This window comes from Bemisia tabaci, chromosome 6, assembly GCF_918797505.1.
Source record: "Bemisia tabaci chromosome 6, PGI_BMITA_v3".
Classification (NCBI taxonomy): domain Eukaryota; kingdom Metazoa; phylum Arthropoda; class Insecta; order Hemiptera; family Aleyrodidae; genus Bemisia; species Bemisia tabaci.
Genome location: NC_092798.1, coordinates 46,106,610 through 46,132,528, shown reverse-complemented (window position 1 = coordinate 46,132,528; position 25,919 = coordinate 46,106,610). Strand labels below are relative to the sequence as shown.

The 25,919-nt window shown below is 41.3% G+C and overlaps 1 protein-coding gene across 6 annotated transcripts in view; it reads left to right on the top strand.

The window, feature by feature from the left end:
* Positions 1 to 25,919, top strand: part of LOC140224856 (uncharacterized) — a 514,095-nt gene that overhangs the window by 288,619 nt on the left and 199,557 nt on the right. The gene's annotated exons all lie outside the window — the stretch shown is intronic.

Below are 25,919 nucleotides of genomic sequence, written 5' to 3'. Positions count from 1 at the left end.
TTGATCACGAGGAATTTGCACTGCCCGCTCACAAGAAACTCAAAGCTCTACGTGAAACAAATAGCGCACTACAACGGTTTCAGCAAGCTTCTCAATTGAGCAATGTTCATTTCCCACCATGTGTTGTTCAAACTAGAAGCAATTTGCTATAGCTGAGCCAAAGGGTCAAGATCGAGGTTGTCAGAATTTTATATCGCAGAGACTGTCATGGTAACGTTTAGCGCGCAATATGAATCACGCAGAGCATTTGAGTTTTAATGAGCCGGTGGTTTGAATTCAAGAATCAAGAATCATTAAATATCTTCTTAAAGAGTTTGTTTCGGTAATTTTTGTCGTACGCATCGTGTTTTACGTAAAATTTTGGTTCAGAAACATGTATCAGAATGCTGAAATTCGTACCTTGTCTGGTGGTCCATTATTCAAGACTTTTAAGTTTTCAAAGTGGTTACTGGGTTTCTCGTACAATTTTCTATAGGAATCAACCCTTAAGATATAAAATTTGACGAGATAAACATCCAAATTTGCAGATTTAGTAAAAAAAAAATCATGTGCGACATTTCACATTGATTCGCTCCACTGTACGGCGCGACGAGCGCAAACGGTCAGACATGGCCATCGGGTGGGTGGGTACTCGTGCCGGTCCCGGACTCGAGCTAATACCTTTTCGAGTGGTTTACCTACCCCGCTCATGAATTACATATTTATGGAGCGCTAATGCTCCTAATGAATGGCCCCTTCCCCAACCCGGACCCGACCGTACAACTGGGTAATCTATTACGCTTGTTGAATTGAACGCCGATGATTCTCATTTCGCTATCGCGCGCTTCGTGGCGTTTTATCTCGGTATCTGAAAGGGTAGTTTCTGATGCGCGGAATTGGGAAACTCATGCGATGAACATTTGAAAGGGGTCAATGCGGAAAAATGACGGTTCCGTTGTAGTGGCTGGACCGTTTATAAAATACGAATCGGTAAACTGCCGTGTTAAAAGAAGAAAGCCGTATGAGCCGTCAGGCGTTGCCAGATTCCCTTCGACAAAACTCGTATTTCTAGGAATATTTGGGAATATTTCTATTCCGTATTTTTCAGAGAATTTAGTTCATAATTTAATCTAAAAAGTCTGAAATTTTCTAGGAAAAAAGTTCACTAATTTTTCCAAATGTATGATTTTCTAAGAGGAATTTACGGTAATTTATTACTCTTGTTGAATTGAACGCCAATGATTCTCATTTCGCTACCGCGCGCTTCGTGGCGTTTTATCTCGGTATCTGAAAGGGTAGTTTCTGATGCGCGGAATTGGGAAACTCATGCGATGAACGTTTGGTTCGTCCATTTCGAGAAGGGGTCAATGCGGAAAAATGACGGTTCCGTTGTAGTGGTTGGACTATCTATAAAAATACGTATTGGTACAGGGGAATGAAAATATGCGTGAAATGGGGGTGGGGAAAAGTCCAGCGGGCGACTATTTAAATCGATAGACAACGCGATAGATACAGAAGATGAACGGAAAATGGAGCGATGCTATTAGATGAAACGGGCGGTTGTTACGGACTGAGGGAGAAAATGACGAACCAACTGGACCGCGTTAAGCAGAAAGGGACCAAGCCACATCAGCTCTTGCCAAATTTAAGTTGGCGATTAATTTTTTACAAGAGAGCGTTTTGCGGACTCATTTGAAAATTCTAAGGAATTTTCATCGTAGTGTGTAGAAAACTCACTGAAATTTGCACAAAAACCGTTTTTATATAAAAAATTAAATTGCCCAGTTTTTGCCAATAGCTGATGTGGCTTGGTTCGTCTCTGCTTGGTTCCTATCTACTTAACGTGGTCCAACTATAGGGCATTCGTGAGTGACTGTCAGTCAGTATATTGGACATTTCCATATCATCCAACAACGCCCTGCTCTTTTTTTCCCTGCTTTAGACTCTGTATTCTAGAGAACTTTAACATTTTAAAAATTACACAATGTTGGTGATTCAGCCAACGTGCATTAAAGTCAGGTTGAAACTAAAATACTCATTATAAGGAGAAAAAGAGAGAAAAAGCTTTTTTGAGCACAATTTGCCTATAGAATTTCAGTTTTCACTAAACTTAAACACACGATGGCCTATCGACTAAATGATATCATATCATCTAAATGACTCGTACGTCTAATAGCAATCAGTCGTCGTTTCTAAAAATGTACTCGAGTGACGGCTGCTATGCTAGTAGATGAGTCTTAGCAACAAAATAATATCATCGCGATATTTCACTCAGCAGAACTAAGTATCTACATTTAGCCTTTTTAACAAGAGCATATCGACCTTGTGTAGGAGGAAGCCCATCTCAAGCCTCTCACCCTCTCTGGGGAGCGAGAGACGAGACACATGACCGTACACCCACAAATTACATGGGGCGACATAACTAAATTAACGATACATTATCTCCATTTTTAACCGCGTTAAAATACATCCCAGGCAATTTTGACCGACGTTATCGAGCGGGAATGATGGACGCCGAAAAATGACGACGGTGGCGCGCGGCCCGCCTGGCGGGGCGCACCAGAAACAACCGATAAGGAAGTGCACAACAAAACCTCCGAACCGATAAATAATGGTCAGATAAACGACCCAAGAGTAGACGCAACGGCGCAACGACAGGTTTAATTGCGCGCGAGTAATTCGGGCACTAACCCCGGAAGGAGGATTTTTAAGGGGGAGCCCAATTCTAGCCTCCTAAGGCACAACCACGAAACGCTTATGTATACCTCGTGTAGATATGTGGTTCCTTCGATCTTGGACCGCATTGTCTCGCTGGTTGCGTCATTGAATTCGCCGGCGCAGCCGGGCGCAACAGGGTCGCCCGTCTGTGCTGAAATTCTCCCCATACTCTCCTTTTTCCAGGACAAGATAGTATTTTTAGGGTAGGAATTGGCAATGTTGGACGACACCCATGTCGTATCTTCATTATTTTAATTTGGGTTTTGTTTTTGTTCTTTAGAACAACCCTGGTTGGGGTCCACACTTCTTTTATTTTGGACTCCTGCGGTAGCCGTGAGTCACCCCCTTCCTGCGATTAGGGGTTGGCAGCACCCCCTATTTTCGAAGCTGTATACGTTGTAGGGGTTTACGACTGGTGAGAGAGGATGTGGTAGACAAAGGGGATAGAATTTAATTTTTGAAAATTATGAGCAAGCCTGACTTTCACCCTTATGGAGAAAATTATTAAAAAAAACTGTTGGGTTTTTATGTTTTTTTATTAATGTCAAATGGCACGCTAGATTCTTGCTATAATTTTGGTGTTCTTTTTCATACTTCGTGCCTCAACATGTTTTGTGTGATTTAATCCACATGGTTTACATCTCATCGCGGAAGTTAAAAATGCGAATACGGGACGCGTAGTGGGTCAATCCGCTAGACTGCAGGAGTGTTTTGTGGGTCAAAATAAGACTTTTTCCTCCCTCAAAGTTTTTACCTCTCAAGCGCCCTAGTCAGAAGTGACGCCCTCAATTTTTTTTGGAGAATCACAGGTTTATCTCAATTATAGTGAATTCTTAAATTTTAGTTTCAAAAAACCAAATTCAGGTAAAATGACTTGCTCCCGTAATATCAGTGCTACATTCAGTAATAAGCTTTAAAATAATATATATTGGATGGAAGGGGAAATTTAGGGTGTCCAATGGAGAATCAAGTTTTTTAGCTTAAAAGACCCAAGACGTCCTGAAATAACGAACAGATTGTCGTTTGACGAACGAGTCGTACAGAAAGAGTGTCGGTGATTTCGCCAATCGGCGTTCTAATATAGTCCAAAACTGGCATCTCGCTAAAGGGCAAAAAAAAAAAAAAACTCACCAAAGCTCAATCTTTCCCCAAATATTTGGTGCAACATTTTGAGGAGCCGCAGCTTCAAATAGAAGTCCTTTTTGGGGTAAAATAAAAACTTTTTCGGGGGAAAAAAGTCCTCGTTTGCCTTACCGTATATACATCCTACACTGGAAAAAAAACGCATTGGATCTAGAGTCCAGACTCTTAAAAACATCGACAAGAAAAAATACTCTTGATTCAATCAGATTTAAGCTTAAATCAAGAACCAAGCCTCTTAATTTGAGCGGATTTCCTTTTAATTTAGGCTTAAATCTGATTGAATCAAGAGACCATTTTCTTGTCAATGTTTTCAAGAGTCTGGACTCTAGATCCGATGTATTTTTTTTCCAGTGTATATTTTTAGCGGCTCTGGTGCTTGCACTAGAGCTGCTATTCCGGACGGTCCCAGCTGGGGAGTATCATTGGACCATGTTACATTGGAGAGACCGCGCGTTGGTTGATGGGAATCGGCGCCATTTTCTGCTGTTTAGGGGGAACTGATTTTATTTTAATTGATATCTTTTTCCTGTGAGCGAATGCTATGTTGTGTAGTGTATTTTTGGAATCATGGTGATACTGTCAATAATTCAAAACGGGTCTGTGCTTTAATCTCGCACTGGAAAAAATGTACTTTACGTTTAAAATTTGAAAATTCAAATCTATAAGTTTTCGCGCTTTTTTCGAAGAATGCCGTGGTTGGAGCTTCCTAGTCATACTACTCGACATCAGCTGATAGCAAACAAAGGTTACCAAGGAAACCGTAAACGCGTAACAACTACCGTCGCCAGAGCCGCTTTCCGACGCGAATGCGTTGGAGCTTCCTGCTTGTTTCTAATGTCTCCAAAAGATCCATAAGAAAATAAGTTTCAACGAAATTTTCATAACATTCGCACCATAAATTTTGCAACTCAGAATGCAAGTGCATATTTTTCACAAGTAATGACTCATTCGACGCAAGCGAGATCCATCCTCACCGACGCGACTCGCGGTGCACATCTCGCTAACAGGTCTGCCGCGTTACATAAAAACCCCCTATGAGCATTCAAATGTTGCCAAATTTCCTCTCAGAAAATATTTATTTTTAAAGAATTTCCAAATATTTTTCCTTGAAATTTACAGACTTTTCGGATTATAATTATCAACGGAATCCTCAATAAGATTGGGAGAAACCATTCACGAATTTTCCTGAAAATTAGTATGATTTCTCGCAGGGAAACTTGGCAACGCCTCATGGCTCATACGGCGTTCTTCCTTGGCATGTTGGAGGGATCCCACGCCTCAACGGGAACGAGATTCATCCCGCTCCGGGAAAATCTGGGGCGCGAAAATTAAAAATGAAGGCTACACGGAAGCGGAGAGTGCGAATGCATTATACTAATTAATGCAATGTTCCCGCGAGGGACAGTTTAATGGGCGGGAAAGGAGCCGTGCACCGGGATCCAAGGTGGAAGGGTCTAATTGTCTTTCACATCCACCAGACAATTGGCTACGTGTGACCCCCCTCCCCCCTCCCGTCGCGCAGGGGGTGGGGAGGGGCGATTAATTAATAGGCGCGTGCGGACGAGTCTTTTAATCCCCCCCCCCTCCCCACGCTTGGATTCGCCCCGACTCCAACCACCCTCATCCCTTACGGAACGATTTAATATTATTTGTGATCCGTGCTACCGAAGGTGTCTGATTGAGAGATCTCGCTTGGTGTACAGCTATTTTTATCTCCAGTTTATGTTAGATTTGTCAATTTCAAAATTTTTTAAATATAACGGTAGCAGCTCCTCGATTCAAGCAGAAATATTCTCGAATCCACCACAGAAAAGACTTCCTTTTGGAATCAAGAGGGAACACTGGGGGGAAAAAACACATTGGATCCAGAGTCCAGACTCTTGAAAACATTGACCAAAAAAAAAATACTCTTGATTTAATCGGATTTATGCTTGAATCAGAACGATATCCGCTTAAATTAAGAGGCATGGTTCTTGATTTAAGCTAGATTCTGATTGGATCAAGAGTACTTTTTCTTTTCGATGTTTTTAAGAGTTTGGACTCTAGATCCGATGTGTTTTTCTTCCAGTGAAGACGATTAAATCAGGTGCCATATGCTTGTACAAGATAATGCAAAAAACTCATCCGCAACGCGTAGTCGCATTATTACTGAGAAGAATGACATCAAAGTGTAGATTCATCGCAAATTTTTACGAATGGACGTCACCCGTTGACTCATTGCGTAAGAGAGAGATATTGCTATAATAACTCTCCCTTACGTATTGAGTCAATGGGCGACGTCCATTCTCGTAAAAATTTGCGGTGAATCTACACAAATATGTTGTCACTCTACTCAGTAATAATACATACTGCTACTCGTTATGGATAAGTTTCTTACATTATCTTGTACATTACCATAATGGTTTCTTCCCAAAGACACAAACTGCATAACATAGCAACTTAGTGGCAAACCTCGTCCCTGGATCACAAAAACTCACTTTAATAAGGTATTCTAATCTATAAATATTTGAATATTTCCAGATTTCACTAAAATTATACTTCAGTTTTGTCCTAACTTATTATCCCGTGAGATTTTTACTCTGCATCCCGTTCATTGCCCTGAATTTTGCTTCTTTGAGGAGCTGCAGGCTTGATATGAGAAGTTGTCGAAGTTGACATGAGAATTCTCACGGATAAAAGCGGAAAATCTTGGAGGAAAATGTAGGCCGTGACAAGACTGGCGTCGGGCTCCTTGAGTAAAAGCGTGTTCCCCGGCGGCTAAAGGGGAAAGTAGCGCGGTTTCGCATGTATAGGCGGTTGCCTAAGCAAACACAGGAAATGGAGAATTTCGGCTTTCCATCGGGTGCACTCTTTCCAAGGCCTAGCGGGGACAAAAGGTACCATAGCTGAGGAGCCAGATCGCATTAAAATTTCTCAAGGTGGATTCACTTTTTTGCCAAGCTGAGAAAAAACGCCGTATAAACAATCGAGCGTTGCCAAATTTCCGTGGATAAAACATGTATATTTGAGGATAAAAGGAATATTTTCCCTTGAAATTTTCAGATATTTTAGATTAAATTTCAAACAAAATTGTCTGAATAATTTCAAGAAGAATATTCACAATTTTCTCAGTAAACTCGTTTAGTATTGGAGGAAATATGGCAACGCCTGATGGCTGATACGACGTTCTGCCTCAGCATGGCCAAATTAGGTGAAATTTTAGGACAGCTTCGTTGAAAACAATTTCTCCGTAAAAACAATAGAATTGCGGCGGAAATTTTTAAACGTCGCATGGCGCTTCTGATTCTTTGGCCGGAAGGTGACGATTTAACGCAATCTACACGGGACAAAAAACTCCGGCTCCAGAAACCGTAATTACGGGCTATATAGCACTACCGTGCGTTGCGGATGAGGAGACCGTAAGTCCCCATTCAGGAGCCAGAGCAACGGCCTCTAAACCCGTAGCTAAAAGAGTTCCCAGTAGAGAGGCCGATCTGGCTCTTGAATGTGGGACTTACGGTCTCCTAACCTGCAACGCACGGTAATGCTGTATAGCTCGAAATTACGGCTCCTGGAGCCGGAATTTTTTTTTTTTTAAGTGTACGTTATACGAGGGATTAGAGTGAGATATTTCTTAATGCGGCAACGATGCGCTCACCAATCACGTCTTGGAAATGATTGATGTCGTCGGTTATGACTTACATACAGAGTGCAGCAGCGTCTATTTCAACCCCGCCCCTCCCCCGGCCATAGTCTGCGCCCTCCCAAAGCGACCGTGTGGTCTGGAATCGCTAAAACTCGGTCCTTGCTTCACGGTGTGCTCATGGAAGAAGAATCATCAGCCAACACCTCCACACCCCACCCCCATCCACCCCCGCATGCAGCGGGCGCGGTTGGACGAAGCAAATTTCCTGCTCGATAAACTCGGGTGTTTTATATCGAGTGCGGATCGGCGAAACACAGCTTGAATTGCGGTTATTGTTTTATTCTCACCTCCTGCCGACAGTCTGCCGTGCCAAGGAAGAACGTCGTATGAGCAGCCAGTCGTTGCCATATTTCCTTCGGTAAAAAGCGAGTTTACTCGAAAAATTCGGAATAGTTAATCTTCAGAGACGTTTGTTTGCAATTTAATCTAAATTATCTGAAAATTTCAAGGAAAAATGGACCGCGTTTAACAGATAGGAACCAAGCCACATCAGCTATTGCCAAAATTTAACTATGGGCAATACAATTTTTTACACAAATTTTGCAAACATTTAATTTCAAAATTAAAATTTACAAAAATTTTATAACATTTGGCAATAGCTGATGTGGCTTGGTTCCTCTCTGCACAGAGAAAAAAACTTCCTGCGTGGGACCCGAAGTTTAGGTCATATGGATCTCTGAAGTTTTCAGATTGAGCAGCTGAACACTTTAAGTCCAGTTGCTGAGATTTGGATCACACATCTGAAACTTTACTTCTTATATCTGTGGTACTTCGGCTTTCACATCCGAAAAACTTCGATTCTCACATCCGAAAAACTCGGTTCTCACATCTGAAGTCCTTCAGATGTAAGAACTGAAGTTTCAGATGTGTGATCCGAACCTCGACAGCTAGACCTAAAGTGTTCAGATGCTCAATCCGAAAACTTCAGAGACCCATATGACCTAAACTTCGGGTCCTACGCACGAGGTTTTTTTCCCCGTGTGTTTAACGCGGTCCAAATATGCTCGACGCTCTTCAAAAATACGCGTTTTATTCGGGGAAATTTGGCAACTCTCGAAGGTTCATACGGCGTTCTTCCTAAGCACTGCAGAACTCCCACCCTTCTTATCCGCCGATAGAGATTCCGACGGTCTCGACACTGATGGTCGTGGGTCACCGCCCCTACCCTCCCCTCGATTCGTCATAAGGGTATATCTCGATTTCCAAGTGAGCCTTGTTTTACATATACATTCATGCTTTCTGGGGCTCATGTGAAAATCGAGATAAGCTCTTACGTCAGAAGAGCGATGGAATTGCAGTGAATATCGGTTTTTTTTTCTGCTCGCATGTGTGATTCTTGCTTCTCGATGCACGTCGCGCAACTTCGCAGCTTGCAAGCTCACAGATTTTTGAGCTATGATTGATGGGGGAGATATACTGCGGAATCGATGAGTGGGACATACTGTATAAACATTTGTCAGTTGAAGACCTCATCACTATATTGCTGTAAAATCCTCGAGCAGTTTGTGATTGGACTTTTTACGTTTTTACATATAAATGGTTCTTAAAACGGATTGCAGGGGGGTTAATCTATGGTGCATGTAGACTTAAAATCGCGGGAAATCAAAATCTTGGCGATCTTATGTTCAAGGTATTGCAATTTGAAATCCTCATGGTAAATAAATGCAAGTTCCAAATTGATTTGAATTCTGTTTTTTTTTTATTTATTCCTCGATTGAATCGGTATAGATTGGTTTTTGTCGATTACATACACTCTCGTTGCGTGCAAATTTCCAATCAGACTCTTTATTTTAACAGAACAATTCGCCCTCCGCTGAATCTACTGCAGCAATTATTGATGTTAGTAATTTATTTTACGTGCTGATTTCAGTTCATTCCGTACTTGGCTCTCTCTCTTAGAAAGCGTTTTATGTGCGAAAGCAATTCGCCTTCAGCTGCGTCTGCAGCAATTGTTGTTAGGAATATGTTGTGCGTGCTGATTTTAGCCCATTACATACTCGACTCTCTGAAGGCGTTTTATGTGTGCAAGCATCGCCATCTGTTGGAGAACAAACGAAGTAAGGAAAAATTTTTCAATCTCACTTCTGTAGTTCTCCGACAGGGTGCTCTACTTTCGCACATAAAACGCCTTCAGAGAGTCAAGTATGTAATGGGCTGAGATCAGCACGCACAACATATTCGTAACAACAATTGCTGCAGACGCAGCTGAAGGCGAATTGCTTTTACACAAAAAACGCCCTCAAAGAGTCAAGTATGTAATGAACAGAGATTAGTACGCACAACATATTCGTAACAACATTTGCAGCAAATGCAGCTGAAGGCGGATTGCTCATGTACAATAAACGCCTCCAGATTGTCAAGTATGCAATGAGCTGAAATCAGCACGCACAACATATTCGTAATTATAGTTGCTGCGGACGGTTTTCAGCTATCACTTTGGATTTGGAACTCTCTTCGCATGAATGTCGGTTTTTCACTTAAAATCTGGATTCTGCGTCCAAAAAACATAGGAATCGGCACCTCTCTTGACGTTATTTGAACTGCATTTTGCAATTTGGAGCTATAAATTCTGTTCCATCTGAAAAAACACGTATGTACATAAGTAAACTAATGGCACATACCTTGTTTTTAAACCGAGCCGGAATTTTTAGTTCCTAATTGCAAAATGTAGTCCATTTCTAGTTGGTAATGATTTATTCACCATTAAAGTGGCAATTTTGTCTGCCTACTTGAATCGGGGAGAGGGGAGGGGGGGCTCGGAATTTCAAACACTGATTACCTCTTCCTGGACATCTAAACCACATATATTTCAATATTTTTCATTCTACCATCATCATGTTTCAGATGAGCAGTCGCACTAAACGGGGAGAAAATCGATCAGCAAAAACAGTAGAAAACTTGCATTTACTATTAACATTTCAAATTGTGATATCGTGAAAATTGGATTTGACAGGATTTTGATTTTTCGCAATTTCAAATCTACACGTTCCTTAGACTCACCTACTACGACCCATTTTTGGGTACTTTTTTGTCGCATTTTTTTTTTGCTTAGAGACCACTGTGAAGGCGCGCGGGGGGTGTCACACAGTGAATCGAGTCAATCAGAGAGATCGGACATGAAATTTTTGACTGAAACTGCCAATTTTGATGTTTATTCCTTCTCATTTTAAATTTTAAGGAGGGCTTCTAGAGGAGAATTTCACGATAAAATCAATGGAGCCACTTTTAGAACCTGAAAGTTTTGTATGAACGGAGTTATAAGCGTTTAAAGTTTCCAAATTTTATCCGACCTCTCCTATTGACTCGATCCTCTGTGCATCATCGCCGCGGATTCCTCGCGTTTAAAAGACACTTGCTCGGGGATTTTCTGAACGTATTTATGCCAAAAGGACCTATGTCTCAGGCAAACCCTATGCACATAGTTCCTTTCAACATAAATAAATTCTTATAAAGCTCATGCACTCGACGACCGGCAGGTCTTAGTCCCCGCTCGTTTTTTAAACGTCGGCCGAGAAGAATGGCCTTTATTGAAACGCGAGTTGAAGCGATTTTAAACGGTTGAAACGATGACAACGCAATCCAATAAATACGAAAATATATCAAAAGAATCGGGAGGCACTCTCGCTCGCATATTAGCTTTTTTAAAAAGGAGTCCCTTCCTCCGTCCTCCCTCCGCGAGGGAAACTCGTTTCATTTGTGTCTTTCCCTCGAAACGAATTAAGTGGATCGTCTCGTCTTTTTGCCGTCCATGTAACGAGGTGATTCGTCGCAGAATTCGAACATTGCGAACGCAGACACTTTTTTCCGACCGACCGCTTTGACTTTTATTCCCTCGCGAGGGGGTGTGGGTCTGGTTATTTGCTCTGAGCACTTTGAATCCATTCTGGACTATCTTGTTATCTACTTGGAATTCGTGGATCTAACTATGGACGGATCCAGGGAGGCAGGCGTAGAGGGCCTACGCCCCTCTGTTTGTCCGAAAAAAAGGAGGAGAAAAAGAGAAGGAGGAAAGGAGGAAGGAATGGAGAAAAGTAGAAGGAAATACGCTTACATTCAATGATTATTCATGACGAAATTGACTCAAATTGTATATACGATGCTTCAAAAATTCATCAATTTTCCGGGGAGGTCCAGACACCCCTTACGCCCTCCCCCCCCCCCCGCACATTCGCAAATTCTGTAGCTGCGCATGGATTCAACATCCTAAAACCAGAAGGTTTTATAATTCTTATGGTGTTCCAGTCCTGAGTCCATTTGAACTTTTCGCATTTTTACTTTTCACATCGTCAAAAATCGCAAACAAATTGATCTGTCTTTTGCAGCATAAAATAGAAACTTAGAGCTCACCTATAAGTCATTCAATGGTGTCGGTGCAGCGCTCTTGTGACTCAAATTAGTACTTGAAAAGAAGAGTTAATTTGCTACCGGGCCTCTACCACAACTAAACTAAATGACTTCCCGCCCTCTTTTATTTTTTCTCTGAAAAACTAGTCAATAAAATTTCTTGAAAAGCTCCTTGAGTTTTCCTCTCTATCAGCAGAACATGCTGTAATTTCGAGCTATAAAGTTGCTTGTTCCTCTTCGGAAAAATAAAATAAAAGCTGAAATTTTGAAACACTGCAACGGAGATACGCGGTTTTACCAGTGGCGTGGCGTGAATCGCGATGTATTGATTGTTATGCCATTTAAACCTATGGTAAAGAATCGATTATGAAGGTGTTCGCTGTTTATCGATCCATTTCCATAGTTTTAAATGGCATAACAATCGATACATCGCAATTCACGCCACGCCACTGGGTCATGCACCTCTAACATCGAAATAGAGTCAGTCTTGCATCATCGGAATAGACTTCCCTCCCCTGAGAATCGACGAAAAGCATCACAGACAAAATAAAAATTAAGGAAAGCCAGCGGAGCCGGGGTGAAGCAGGGGGGGGGACGAGGGTAACAGCGTCGGAGACGAAACCGTGGGAGGGGGAGGGGGGTTGTAAGGGTCCAATCAACCCGCTTTTAAGATCTCGAGAGTCACCCTCGAGTTTGATAAAAAGAAACTTGGCACTCGACATCGGTCATGCATCACTATCAGGGACGATTTTTTCCCGAATCTGTCGCCGGACGCTCCGCCCTCGCACCCCCTTCCCCCGATCCCCCACGAGCCCCCCCCCCCCCCCCCCCCCCCGTCCCGGCTGTAATACACTTAAGTGGTAATAAAAAGAGAGACGGGGATCGGGCGCACAATAATTTAAGTCAGGTGACGTCTATAAACGTCTGGACGGTAACGTTGATTCGTTTATTCGTTCTCGCGTCCCTGTAATCCCTTTTCGACCGCTGCGTCTTGTCGCGACTCGTCAGGAAGGCCCTCAGTCACCGGGAGTCGAGGGCACGTTCTGTTCGGGGATCGCGCGCCGGGAGGTGTGATGGAGAGCCGGGTGTTGCCCCTGCATTAAAATGATTATGCAGATTGCACGGCAGAGCCAAAGGCGTGTGCTGAGAACCTGGAAAGAACCTGGTTATGTGAACCGATGCAGTTTACCGGAAAAAAACACATTGAATCTAGAGTCCAGACTCTTAAAAACATCGACAAGAAAAAATACTCTTGATTCAATCAGATTTAAGCTTAAATCAAGAACCAAGCCTCTTAATTTAGCGGATTTCCTTTTGATTTAAGCTTAAATCTGATTGAATCAAGAGTCCTTTTTCTCGTCAATGTTTTCAAGAGTCTGGACTCCAGATTCAATGTGTTTTTTTCCAGTGTTCGGTGGCTACTTTTTGGTTTAGTTAAACCACATTTTGGGATAAAGAACTACTATGTTCGCCTCATTTGAGAAAAAAAAGTGTGTGACTAGATTTTCTCCACGCAGATACGTTCTTTTTTGGATGAACCAAACAAATTAGTTCCTTATTGCAAAATGGACAGAGTTCATCAGAAAGGAACCAACCCACATTTTCGAAAAAATCGAGTGAGAAAGGTTTTGAGTTCCTGTAGTTGCATATTTTCTTCTGTCAAAAGTTCAAAGTCGAAAAAAAATATTAGTTTGTAAAAAACGGGGTTAAAGTTTACTTTCTATATTGAGTCTTCCGGAGGAATAAAATTTCAAACCTCTTTTTCTCAGTTTCAACTTGAAGTGGGATGGTTCCTTTCTGATAAACTCGGTCCAAATGTAGTCCAGTTGTGGCGCGTCCTTTTTGGTTGACATGCTCGGACTAAAAAACACGATTGGCCATATTTCTTTGTTAATCGATTTTTATCTTGGTATTTAGAAAAAAAGCACGGTTTTAAATGTCCCATTATGGCAACGGGGAATTTCTTTCTTCTTTTTTTACTTCGAATTTGCTTCCTACATTGATTGCATTTTGCAAATATAAACTGATAATCTGAACAAGTTTTATCTTCACTCTCTAGAAATTAAATAAATTCAAGACAAAAACTACCTTTGTAAAATTAAGTTTTTTGAATGGTTTCAGTATTTTATTGCAAAGAATGTAAGTTGCACAATCTTAGCGACGTCGGAATGCTCTTGGTTTTTTTTTGCAAAATGCAATCCAAATAGTGATCTAAGCTTAGAGTGTAAGAAGCTTTTATGCCCCCCATAAGGCTCCTCTACTACCTACTACCCATAAAATCTGCTTCACATTTTTTTCTCCTAAGAAAATTGACTGAGCGGAGCATTGTGAGTTCGCTCTTTGCGCCATCGCGCCTTCAATTTTGCAGACGCAACACGGACATCCATCATGCACGAATAGTTGTATCTCTGCGCCTTCATCAAAACGAGTATTTTCACATCATCTATTTTACATCATTAAACTTCTCGGAAATTAAATATGTAGATTGAGTATGAATGATGATTTGCTCGAAAAATTTTCAAAGTGGTTTAACAAAACAGGGTGTCAGGTTCTTAACAGGCCGCATGCCAGACAACCGCGATAGAACCCGAAAAAAAATCAAATGTCTCCTTTCCTCCAGAGACGTTGGTTTAATAAAACTCATCCCGTGAAAAGAGCGCTAAGCGTGAACGCTCGTCAAAGCTTTCCATTGTTCCCCCGGCTGAAAACGGAGAAAGTGCAAACAAGCCCCCGAAAAAAAGCTCACTCGATCCGGCCAATTCTTCGACGAAAGCTCCCTATCTTGGACTTTGTTAAAAAGCTCTCGATCCCGGACTTGATCGCTGAGCAGAAACAGCCTATCTAAATCCAGCCGTGAGCCCTCGTTGCCGTAAGGACACAGTACCCCCGGGGCTCATGATTGAAAGTCGATGGACCTCTCGCCCGTGGCTCCGTGAGAAAGTTCCCAGTTGAATGGTCCCATTGTTGGGCTCGACCCGGTTTCTGACCCTCTTAACAAAAAAAGTCGCCCCCGTGGGCTCCACCATCCCCATTCAAATTCCCCGCCATTGGATACTAATACTGCCGTTCTAAGGAAAAACGCCGTATGAGCCTTTAGACGTTGCCAAATTTTCTATGATGAAATACAAATCTACAGGAAAACTTGTGAGTATTTTTCTTTTAATTTGCAGAGAATTTCAGCCGCAACCTATAAGCCACAGTATCTGAAAATTTTAAGGAAAAATATTCATAAATTGGGTGCCGTTCAAGTATTGCGTAACGCATTTAGGGGGGAGCGGGTCAAATTCAGCGTTACGTAACAAATCCAAGCGGAGGGGGAAATTTTTTAAAAAAAACTTGCACAAAATTGAAAATCTCGCTATTATTCAAAATTGTCCGAGTGCACTTTTCCATTAAAATTGTGAATCAAACAAATCTAGAACTGGAAAAAAAAGCATTGTATCTAGAGTCCAGGCTCTTGAAAACATTGACCAGAAAAAGGACGCTTGATTCAATCAGATTTAAGCTTAAATCAAAAGGAAATCCGCTCAAATTAAGAGGTTCGGTTCTTGATTTAAGTATTAATCTGATTAAATCAAGAGTAGTTTTTCTTGTCGATGTTTTTAAGAGTCTGGACTCTAGATCCAGTGTGTTCTTTTCCAGTGAATCATGTATTTTCACATATTCGTTGATCCCTTCCCGTCGTATTTCAGCAAAAAATATTCCAAGAAAACCTCGAATTTTATTCAATTTGTATTCTCAGAGTTTTCTTGATTTTTTTTTAAAATGGGTTGGAAAGGGGGTGAAATAGAGAAAAGTGTGTTCCATAATATTTGAGCGGTCCCTTACCTCAAAAATGAATGCTTCCCAGGGGGAAATTTGGCAACAAGCGGTTGATCATACGGTGTTTTTCCCTAACGCGGCAGAGTATTGAAAGTTACCGTTTCGTGTAATTCACGGCCCGGTCGGGAGGAAAGTTTTCGGATGAGCCACGGGGAAAACTAGCGAGGAAAACGACTTGGGATAATTGATAGGACCCAACAGGCGATCGGCGTTGGTATCCAGTCAAGTCTCTCTACGGGCGGATTCTTTACATTGTTAGACAAAGCGATAGACAAATGAAACAGAAAGAAAATGGAATTTACTCTAAAAAGAACTTATTTATACAAGGGAAAATTATGAACAAACTATAAGGTGTGTGTGGGTGTGAGTTAGTTAGTCTATATCACTTATCCCCTTAGTCTATTGCAATCAGCCGCTTCCACCTATCGGGTCGCTCCTTTTAGGGTTGCCGCACGGTCAGAGAATACCGCGAAAACCAGGAAATATCAGGGAATTTTAAAAAGTCAACAATTAATATAAATCCTAGTGTACAGCCACTGTGCAATTTGTAAGTAGTTAGGACCGGTACTCCGGCCCACCCATTAAATTATTGCAAATAGTATGTAAGTTATAATGAATTGGGTAAATACGTGTACATTGTAGAGTCCTATGTATTTAATCAATAAAATAAAATAAAAAAAGTCAGGGAAAACCTAGAAAAGTCAGGGGAAATGACAGAAGTGCAAGGAAAAAATTGCAAAGTCACCTTTATTTGCTTACTAGAGTGGGTTTGATGTATCGAACAACAAATAGGTGAAAATGTTCTCAAACGATGTCTTTTCAACCATCTAGCTAATCTTCCATTGTTAGGGAATTCCACCAAAATATGTCAGGAAAATTAATTTTCTAAATTCTGCGGCAACCCTGAATTTTCACTGTTTTTCCCTTGTCTATCGCTTCGTCTAAAAATTGCAATAATAAACCCGCTGGTCACTACGCAATATATAGATGAGTCTGAAGTGGTTGCTATTGCAAATAAGCTGATTTGTGTGAAAATTACGTACGAGCTTTGCAGCAAGGACAATTCTGGCGCGCCTTAAATTATTTGAGTATGCAACACGGACATCCATAGAGCACGAATAGTTGTATCTAGCGCCTTCAGTTATTTGAGTATGGAACACGGACATCCATAGAGCACGAATAGTTGTATTAGCGATGTGTTGCTGAGCCCGTGGAACTTGGTGCGTTGTATCGTTGTTTCCCACACAAAGCAAGAACACCACTCCATTGGAGAATTTGCAAGGGTCTGAAATTTGATGAATTTCCTGTTTAAGTGGAATCCTCTGAGTGAACTGAACACGAAGATACCCTTGATTCATAAATTGAGCAACTATTAGAGGAGATATGACAAAATAACCGATTCTGCTAAAATACATGTGTTTAAATGGGAAATGCCGCCAGATGACGTCACAAGGCGGCACATTTTCTCACTTTTAAATCAATTTTTCTCCAATTTCCCATGTCAGAAAAAAATTATGAAAAATATTGCGAACTCAGCTCATTAGGCACTTTCAGATGAAGCAATAAAAAAATTGCGTGCAAATTCTCCTTTCCATGGTTGCAGAGTTGAATCAAGAAATTAATATGCATATTACAAAAATGCAACTGCGCAATGTTTATTCATAATTTTGGTGTTTTTTGCTAGTGATCTAAAGAAAATTAACGGAATTCTTCACTCGGAAATTGCAATTTTACTGAAAATTTCACTGATTTGCCAGCTGATGCCATGCAAAAATCCGAACAATTTTGGACAAAAATTACTTAGGTGCATCCTTGTAAAAAATCGAATTTTTTTAGTTCATTTTTCAATCTTGGAACAGAGTTACGTCCCATCATCCGGGGAACGATGATTATTACCAGTGGCGTGGCGTGCTTAGCGATATATCGATTGATCGGTCATTTAAACCTAGAGAAAAGTATCGATAAACAGGGTGTTCGCAACGAACATCTTAATAATCGATTATTTACGACACCTTCAAATGGGGAAATATCGATAGATCGCAAAGCACACCACGTCACTGATTATTACCCTCCCTTGGTATCGATTCCTTTTTTTTTTTTGATGTATTGATGACTGGAGATCCCATTTTCTTCATTTTTTTGACTAGAAAAAAACTTGTTACTCACAACACGGAGTTTCGCAAATTCGCGACGAGACTCAATATTTCATGTAATTGAAGGAGGAGGTGGGAGGAGTAGAATGGGTTCATACTCTATATGAGAAGGGCTGGTAAAAAGTTGGAGCATAAATAACTTGGAGGGCTTCCGAATTTGAATGATCCAAAACGAGCTGAGGGTCAGAGCGGGCTCTAGTGGTGCGGCGTGCTTTGCGATATATCGATTGATCTGCCATTCAAACCTATGGAAAAGGATCGATAGACAGGGTGTTCGCAACGAACACCTTAATAATCGATTCTTTACTACGGCCTCAAATGGGGGAATATCGATAATCGATCAATCACGCCTTGCCACCGCTTCGCTCGATCATAAAAACTTTCATCCGAACGCACCATCTTGACTGCTAATAGTCGCGAGTAACGATTCCGCTCGGAACTTTGCACGCAACTTGAATAAATTTCGATGAACGGACCTAAGTTTCGTAGTTTCTTTTTTTCTCCCCCGTACTTGAAGTTGAAGGTCAGAACCATCAAGAAAATACACGATTGCGTGGGAGGAACCAGAAATTGCGATGAGCGAAAATTTACTGTCAATTTGACGTCATCAAGGAAACCGGGTATTCTGCCGCGCTAAGGAAGAACGCCGTGTGAACATTCGAGAGTTGCCAAATTTCCTTCGATAAAACATGTATTTTTGACGAAATGTATGCGTATTTTCCCTTGAAACCTTTAGACATTTTAGATTAAATTGCCTCCAACATTGTGTGAAAAATTTGGAAACAAATATTCACAATTTTTTCAGTAAATTCGATTTTTATTGGAGGAAATTTGGCAACGTCTGAAGTTCATACGACTTTTTTCTTAGTACGTCAGTATTTTTCCACCCTCAAACTTGAAGATACACGTATCTACCTTAGGAAACTTATAGTCAGTTACGTACTACGCACTAGGCCACTTCAGGAAGATTCAGTTTGTTGTATGGCGCTTAATTCAATGAGTCTTTCGCGCTTCTTACGGCACATACAATATTGTTTTTAAACCTCTTTGGCATGAATTAATTATGGATTTTGGATTCCGCGGCACGCACATCTGTGACATGGTTTCTGTTAAAAACGTAGAGTCCCAAATTTTTGTCTCGAATTTTCGGTATTTTCATTTTTTTAAAAAAAAATAAAAACAGGGATAAAAATTCGCAGCACCATGCAACAGAAAAATAATTCAATTTTTAAAAAAACCATAAAATGCGATGTTAGTTGTTATACAAATATAAGGCCATAAAGGGCTGAAACTAGTCATAAAAGTCAGCGCTGTGGCCCACTTTATTTCGGCAAGTAAGTCACCTACGAATAATCAAACGCGACGAAAGACGTGCAACGAGACCGAGTACATTCCATGCAAAAATGACCTGCGTCCAAATGCATCTAGTTAAAAGGAACTATGCGCCCAGGTTTATCGCGTTTCATAGGTCATTTTGCTTCAACCCATTCGCTCATAGTTCCTTCCAGGATGAATTCGTTCAGTTTCGGGTTTCCATCAGAGCGATTTAATTCGCGATTCGAATAATTTGAGCGGGAGACAAGAGGGTTGCGCCGGGCCGCGCGAGGGATGATTGATTCCCGCCCCCCTCCCCTTCCTCGACCGGACCTCGGTGCGGCTATCGTCCCCTGGCGATCAGCACAGTCCAGTGAGCGAAAGAGGAATCGAATCATAGGCCCCGGTGACAATTTTTAGCGGCGCCCGAGCCCAAACCCGATTCGGATACCACCGGCGACCGGCGTCGCTGAAAAGACGTCCCTGGGGACCGGGGGACCGCGGGACGCCGGCCGGGGAGCGGGGCACGGAGGTGCGCTCATCTGTCCCTTCGCCTCCCCCTCCCCCCCCCAACCCGCCCCCTCTTCGGAGCGAGTGGAGGAGTAATCCGAAAATGATACAACCCTGACACTCTGGTGGCAGGTTTCGAGGCTGTTGCCATGTTGCTAAGAGATTGTAACTTACAAAACGAAAGCACTATTTGCTTTGCACTAGAATTGCACCAAAATCCGCACGACTGTCTTCACGTAAAAATTTAATTTCCCAATTGAATTTGGAAAAGGCTGATGTGCTTTGGTTCCTTGCTGCTTGATGCAGTCCAAATATTCAGTCGTCAGACTGAAGGCAGTATGGCAGACAGGTAGAGGAATCAGATTTTGATCTCTCGATTAGAAATTCTCTCAGGTGTCCTGAAAAAATTTGCTCACGGTCTTTTTAACCTTCATCGCGCCAAGTGACTCAATATGACCCAGCACTTTTGTATCCTAGACATGACAGCTTATGGTTTACGAAAACCTCTTCCTTTAAATTTAGATTTTTGAATCGCAAAGGTTGGACTTATTTGTGCCGAAATGTACCGAGAACCCTCCTTTGCTTTCACTTCCTAAATTAACTTTTAAGATTCTGCAAATTTAAACTATCGACCAATTATTTTTTTAAGACACCTTTGGAATTTTTATGCCGAAAAACACCGAGACCACTCCTTTTGCTTTCACTTCCTGAATTCAATTTTGAGATTCTCCAGATTTAGATTCCTCCTCTTGTGGACATTCAAATGGACTAAATTTTTCAATAAAAAGCTATTTTTAGAGGCTTATACTTAAGCACTTATCTACAAAAGAAAATAACTGCTCAGAAAAAAAGTATCACAATCCCAAATATACTCCTGGCTGATTTTGGTGCCAGTAGTTGCACCAGTCAGGGGTACGGTTGAGTTTGCCGAAAGTATAGTTGGACCAACAATATCTCTGACTGGTGCAAATCAGCCGGATGTACAGTTGGGATCGTGATACTTTTTTTCCTGTGTGGCACGCACTGTATCAGAAAAGAGCCATAGTTCCCTATTGCAAAATGTTGTACAAAAGTGTCACGATAAAAATCAATAAATATATTTCATAATTCGACAACACCGGATGGACAGCTTCCGCATCGGCAAGGAAAAGTTGAGTGCGACGAGGAGGTGGCACAGGGCAACGGAGGGATGGACGGGGTTAGGGCGAGGGTGAGACCGAACTGATTTCCTGACAATCATGCTGACGTTTCCGTGAAATTATTCAAACGAGAATTCCGAATGAGGAATTGTTGATGGCCCCGACCCCCCGCGCGACCGGCTCCTGTTCCGTTGGGCGTGAAGCAGATAACTTGTCGCAAGTCGAGCCCAGTGAGGCTTTCCACCCACTCTTCCTGGGTAAAAACGGATCTTCACCGAGAACGAAAAGCTTTGGAGGCTTTGGGAACGGCCTTCGAGGATGGGACGAAATTGAGTTCACGTTCGGTAATATTACTATTAAAAGGCTACACGGAAAAAATGGACTGCTGATTAAGCAACCGAGTCGGTAAAAAAAGTGACTGCAATATTTCAAATGTACATTTTACAATGGTGGAAAGCTAATTTAATCACATTAGAATTGTTTTTATTGTAAAATCTACATTGAAACATTACAGTCACTATTTTTTAACAATTGAATTGTTAAATCAGCAGTTTAATTTTTTCCATGTAGCTTTCAGCTTGATGAGTGAACTACCAAAACGTAAAAAACGTAAGAAACAAATGAAAGTAACTTAACAAGATTAGCCTAGATGCATGAAATTAGACATATTAATTTAATCTACATACCAATGCATTTCGGCATTAGCGCCATCTTCAGCGTGCAATTTACAAAAACAAAGAAAATTAACAAAACACAGCAATAAAAATAACATTGTAAAGAAATTTACATAGTTTAGTAGAGAGAGAGGTGAGATGTGAGAAGGGAAAGATGAAAATGCGACTATCTCGATGTGTTAAGCCTGTTGGCATGTCAGTACCGTGTTGTCTTCTACGCGCGTTGATGACGGCGCAGGGATACGACTATTCGTGCTTGATGGATGTCCACGTTGCGTCTGCAAAATTGAAGGCGCGATGGCGCGACGCGTGAACTATCAAGGTTCCGCTCTATGTTGCCATTGCAGATTCTGGAGTATAGTTAAAACACGAGGCCCGATTACGTCTTTCCTTTCTTTGGCTTGGTTGAAACTCGATTTATTTGTTTGTTTTGTTTTAATTTAATGTCTGATTTTTTTAGGATGTATTTTTGCTCACATTCATCACCACCATTACTATTCCAGAAGAGATATTCGGGTCAATGTGACCTGCCTTAGGATTTTTTAGAGTAGGTGTCGAAAAAAAAAAAAAAAAAATCTGTCACCCTCAATTTTTTCTTCTTTTTTATGTTTGATATTTTTTTACGATGTATTTGCACAAACATAAATCGAAAGCTTGTAAATACTGGATCCGTGCAACCCACGGCCACGTTTATTTAGTATGCCAGGAGTCAATTGGACGTATTAATGCTGAAAGGAATTATGTTACACGTAATCCCTATGCACATAGTTCATTTTAGCATAAATACGTCCAATTGAACCCGGCTCGATGATCTAAGAGCTAAATTGTGATTTTCATAATGTCTGAAAAATCTACTCTTTACCCGTACAATGTATTGATCGTAAGCGTTCAAAATTATTTAAAATAGTTTCAACCCTCATCAAATGCTATGCTACTGAAACTATCAAGTGAAAAATATTCTAAAATGTGTTCCATAGCTGACTTGATATAAGTACGTATTGAGTACTAAGATTTTTGTCAAGGCTAAATTTATGCTAAAATACATACTAAGTATAAGTAAATACGCACTCAATATGTACTTCATACTAAGTACATATTAAGACTTGTCTCGTACGACGTAATGAGCTCCTCGTCCGGTAGCAACCGCCGGCCCCTTATCCGCCTACGGATACAGGGTCCATTCTACGTGCTAAGGAAGAACACTGTATGAGCCTTCATGCGTTGCCAAGTCTCCTCCGATTAAAAACCGAATTTACTGAGAAAATTGGGAATATTTTTTTCCAAAAACTTTAGACAATTTTTTACGCAATTTAATCTAAAGTACCTGAAAATTTCAAGGAAAAGGATGCATGAATGTTTTCAAAAATACATGTTTTATACGGGGAAATTTGGCAACACATGAAAGCTCATACGGCGTTCTTCCTCAGCACGGCAGCATTGTTCTCTAGAACCGCCCTTGGGCATGCAGGGAAAACAGCACAGCGGGTTACCGCTCATGCATTACCGAACAACATAAGCGGAAAGAGAGTGCAATCTGGTGACCGACGCTCACAGAATAATCTTGCCCGAACCTCGCAAAGGCCAAGATGACGGAGGCGCATATGGAAATGAAGTCACGAGGCCAGTCATGCGGTCAGATGTGTTGGTGCACTCATTAGACTCCCTTTGATTGGCGGAGGGGAAACGCCGAATGTTGCGATTGTATTTGCTCGCGGCTAATCCCGTTACTCCGATTCGGGAACCCCCTCCTTTTCCCTCCCCCTTCCCGATCCCCGGATAGCCTTCGACGGGAGGTTCGTCAAATTGAATAGATTCAATTTGGGCACGGGCCTAAAAAAGCCGAGCGGAAAGCGGAAACCGCAGAGTATGAATGCGAGATGCAATTATTGTGTCAGTGGCGCAATCTGGCGGAGCGCGGGGTGGTGCCGCGAAGGGATTTGTCGCGTCTAATCAGGCAGAGTATCGTAATCTTATCGCCGGCACGCGAACGCTATTATGGGTCTATTTGGATCAGGCCGTGCAGAAACTCTTGCGAGCCTGCCTCCGTCTACAGGGTGATTCGGGGTTAGATGTATAATCTTGAGAAGTAATAATAAGATTTTTTTTTTATTAATTAGAAAGTGTACAACCACCCCTATACTGGGGTGTCAATTACATTTATTTTAATTTTTCTTAATTACTAGTTCTTAATCTAGTGGTATAAAACTATGTTTTTATCAATGAAACGCATACTACAACATTCATGCCCTGTGTCATACTTCATTCCGTCTTTACTTCCCACATAATAAGATGTGCTTAGTGAGACATGGGTCCAATGGATCACATTTAGCAAAAAAGAACCAGCGCAGTTACTGTGTAGTAAAAATGTAGCTTCTTCATAATTATCTAGAAATTCTTCCACAAGAGCAAATAGTATTTGCTTCCCACCAGAAAAGTGTTAATTTTAAAAGAAAATAATTCCGCCAGGTTTAATACTGTACGTAAATTGAGAATGTTTAAAAGAAAGGAAACCTTCGCACGATTTTGAAAATACTGACATTGCGCTGGTTACTTTTTGCTAAATGGGATCCAAATAAGACATGTTGTAGGTAGTTGTAGTTTGGCTACGTATAATGAATAATTGGATTGCATTTTGCAAAAGGGAACTGAGAGCGTTCCAATGCTGCTAATATAGTGCGGCTTTTTTCCTTTCATATGAAAATTGATCATCTAGAGAAGTTTCATCTTAATCCCCAATAAATGATTAATTCAAGTCGAAAATTACCTTTTTAAATTTGATTTTTGGCATGATTTCAGTAATTCAATCGCGAAAAATATAAGTCACACTATCTTAGCAACATTGAAATGCTCTTGGTTCTTGTTTGCAAAATGTAATCCAAATAGTGATCTAGCTTAGAGTACAAGAATCTTTTATGCCCCCTATGAGGCACCTCTACTACCTACTACCCATAAAATCTGCTTCACATTTTTTCTTCCAAGAAAATTGACTGAGCGGAGCATTGTGAGTTCGCTCTTTGCGCCATCGCGCCTTCAATTTTGCAGACGCAACACGGAAATCCATCATGCACGAATAGTTGTATCTCTGCGCCTTCATCAAAACGAGTATGTTTACATCATCTATTTTTATATTGTATTTGTTTCGTTCGTCGTATTTGTGATAACAACGCTACAAGGAGCAAGAGTGTCATTTGAGCTTCGACGTAATGCTGGAAAGCAGCCGTGAACTAAATCAACCAGAAATTTGATCCGACATTCACCATGTACGTCATTAAGAAGCATATCTGAAATATCTATGAAAGTTTGCGCTGAAATTTCAAGTTGAAATTATATCAAAACAACTCTGAGTTGCCGGACAACGCAGACTCAACATTTTAAATGCATTTTGACGGTGAAACTTCAAAAATGCGTAACTCGGTCGTAGTGTTTCAAAAGCTCCGCTCTAATTCTATTTAAAAAAAAAAAAAAAAAAAAAGACCTAACTAACGTCATGGCTTGAAAACGTAGAATACTCATAACATGGAGAAAAAAATCACGGAAGTTTCAAGAAATGACGTTTGGTAGTTATTCACGCATAAAATTTAGTATGACAGGAAGTTGCAATGCCGCACAGTGGATCGAGTCACTCAGAGAAGTCGGATATGAAATTTTTGACTAAAACTGCAAATTTTGATGTTTAATTTGTCACATTTTAAATTTTGAGGGGTGATTCTGGAAGAAAATTTCACGAGGAAACTGATGGAACCATTTTTAAAACCTCAAAGTTTTGATTAAACGAATTATAAGCTTTTACAAATTCCAAATTTCGTCCGACTTCTCTCATTGACTCGATCCAGTGTGCGCCGTGAGTCGAGATATGCATTTCTACAGTTTCGTCATCGATTCCCAAGATAACTGCTGTTTTGGCTGCACAGAGGCGGAATCTCTGCTCATAATCCCGAATCACCCCGTATACACTCTTCGATGAACCTCCGGGCTCGCCAGTGTCAGGCTGAACATGGACAGACTCATTTCAGTATCATTCACGGGGGATTCATAAAAAACAGCAAGTGAGGGGGAGGGGGCACTCGCGACGAGAACACGCGAGGAAACTTACGCAAGTGCGCCCGGTAAAAGTTTACGAAAAATTGAATTTCCGGCGAGGAATAATGGAATAACTCTGCGTGACTCCTTTGCATTATTTTGAGCCGGAGTCGAGTCGTTTGCAATTTACTTTGAAGTTGATTTGTGGGAACTTTCGGATTCGTCGGGTCGAGGTACACGTGTTTTTGGGTCGGCTCCAACTTTGCATTAGCGCCACAATGCGTGGGGCGACTGGAAAAATCCAGCCGTTAAAAAAACGGCTGGAAGGCGCTCGTATTTCTTTCAAACTCCGCGGAGAAAGTAGATTGTCTTACCGCACACGATAGTCGCGGCGCGGAGGTCGTGAGAAATATTTTGA